Source organism: Danaus plexippus, chromosome 15, assembly GCF_018135715.1.
Source record: "Danaus plexippus chromosome 15, MEX_DaPlex, whole genome shotgun sequence".
In the NCBI taxonomy this organism is placed as follows: domain Eukaryota; kingdom Metazoa; phylum Arthropoda; class Insecta; order Lepidoptera; family Nymphalidae; genus Danaus; species Danaus plexippus.
Window position 1 is genome coordinate 6,614,593 of NC_083547.1, and position 2,730 is coordinate 6,617,322.

General features: G+C 29.4%; 1 non-coding gene across 1 annotated transcript; it reads left to right on the forward strand.

The window, feature by feature from the left end:
- The first annotated feature begins 2,296 nt into the window (after window positions 1-2,296).
- Trnay-gua (transfer RNA tyrosine (anticodon GUA)) lies at window positions 2,297-2,382 on the forward strand. The gene is given in 2 exon segments: window positions 2,297-2,333; window positions 2,347-2,382. It is a non-coding gene; the product is annotated as a tRNA-Tyr (tRNA).
- The last annotated feature ends 348 nt before the right edge of the window (window positions 2,383-2,730 follow it).

Here is a 2,730-nt window from a genome sequence, read left to right on the forward strand (position 1 = left end):
GAACTTAATGAATTCCCAAAAAAAAAATTATTCGTGTAACAAAAATAATTTCAGTGTCGTAACACATAAAAAAGACTCCGATATATATATAGAATTACATCAATAATATTCTGATCGATACATGTACGGTACGGTAATTAAAGGGACATCGTCATATCACTGCCAATGAACAAACACGGGATACCAAAGTTACAATTACACTCGCACGGCCGATATTGGACACAGTCGAAGGTCACAATAATTTAATAAACGTCAATCCCAGTCATATGAATGAACGTGAACATAGATATTATAAAGCAGTTGATGAAATGTCCACAGATAAAACAAACCTCACCTAATAATAATTTATTAAAAATTGAGTAAAATATATTTTATAGCCACAGTTTTATTATTCATCTATAAGTGAAATAAATTTTGCAAAATATTTTTCATAATGTCCGTTAACTTTAATAATTAATTCATAATAATTAATTATTATTACAGTATAAACAAACAATATATCACAACAGCACAACACCAAGTTTGTCTTACCTCAACAGACATATATTCTCATTCTGTTATTAATGAAACTAATATGATTAGTTACGCGCCAACTTAGTGTTTGTCTTTGCTAATATTTCGTAAGCAGAACGAACTACATATAGATATTAAAATACAGAGGTTAATTTAATACGAAATTAGTCAGAAATGTTGAACGTTAATAAACACTGTCTCAATTTTATTCGTGTAATAAAAACTATATCTTTTTTAACATAAGCTGTCTATGAACGGACTGAAAGATGACTTTAAAAAAAATTTGATTATTTTTTAGTTCTGATATATGTATTTTATTTACGTGAAAAAAATTAATTGTTTCGATTCGTTATGGAGACACTAAAATTTAAATTATTATATATATTTTTTTTTTAAGATTATTTCTTAATGGATTTTATCTATCTTACTTGTTTTTTTCGACTTTACAGTACTTAGTACTTACCTACATACATTCCAGTAGTTTAGAATTTATATAATAGTTTAAGCAGATATATCTTCGTCGAGTTGATGCACACGAGTCGAAATGAAGCTACAATTAAATGGTCGTAAATTTGAAGTTTGGGTCGGGTCACTCGGGAGTTCAGTGGCAATTTATCAATTATTTACGGTACGGTCGCCTGCCGTCACCTCCAACTGATTTGTTTATAAATAAAACTCTATCACAACATTACCGATAAACTTTATCATTTACAAATATACATTTACTCAGCTGTATAGATCTTCATAGAAGTTTAGGTGGAAACTATAAAATAAATCTTACCTAAACTTTTTAAACATATTGCTATAATATTATATTGATATCCTAAAATTTTTTTTAACATACCATATGAATAAAATAATTATAGCATAGTTAAGACATCTGTATTTACATTTCAATATGTTTATTTAACTATCATAATTATTATATATATATAAAAACATAGGGTCATGACCACGTCATCAGTCACTTAAGGGGTCGCCGGTGACTTGCGGTGGCCCCATCCATCTCAGTCCGCAGCAATTTGCTTACCCTTAAGCAAATATTTCCTCTCTAACTCGTAATTTGATATCAGCCATGTGATGTCACTATAAACTAGTCTTAGATATATAAATAGTGCTTATTTAAAACAATCGTCTTTATTTCGGACAATTTTGAGTTTTGTTATCAAATATTAGGCCAGTTTACGTCTTAAAACAGCTAATATATATTTTTGGTTTTCAGCTGACGTCATTGTAAATATTACCTAGGATTTTCTATGTACAATTAAATAATGAAAACCACTAAATACTTAATAATAGGCTACTGCAATCAGGAGTGTTTTTCTATTTCCATCTAAATCTGCATATTTAAGTTGTATGCAATCGTCTTATAAAACCAGCCAGCAAAATTACTTAAAAAAATAAAGTTGCCCCTATTTCGATAAAGATTTTGCAATTTAGTAAGTAAAAAAATCCGATAATAATCAAAGATATCGGCACAAAAAATTAATAAATGAAATACAATCCAATATTTATTTTCATTGAAAAATAAACCTGTATTACGGATAGGAAGTGGAGTATTTATTCAAAGTCTGCTTCCTCTTCCGGCGAAATAATATAATTAAAACTCATATAGTAATGAAACAAGAATGTATTTGTTTTATCAATATTTTTGTTATATTTATATAATGAACAATGTACGTTTGTAGGTCGAATGTTTTTTAAGTATCAAGTAGAGGACTTTCTCTTTTAAACCAGTGCATGGTAACTCTTAATGTAGTTTAAAATTTGCCGTTTATATAAGCCTTCGATAGCTCAGTTGGTAGAGCGGTGGACTGTAGACGGTCAATAGACATCCATAGGTCGCTGGTTCAAATCCGGCTCGAAGGAATGTTTTTGAAACAAAACATTAACTTTACACACAGTTGTAGAATAAAAAACATTTTTTATTTTTTATCTAAAACATTCGAAATCATTTTTATTTCATATAATATAATCAAACGACTTCCTATTTTTTTAAACTGTTACCACAGTTGTCGCATCTTCAAACAATGTAAAACAGTAAATTAACGCTCGGTATATATTTTTGTGAACTGTCCTCCGTCATCATCTGTTAGCGACGTCTTTGTGTCGTTGTTTTAAGAAAGATCTCTGAACATCAGGAAGGCGTTGAGTGTGACTCAGTTCATTGTTCCATAAATCCTTAGATTTATAAGCACTCGGTTTACGTACACCGCT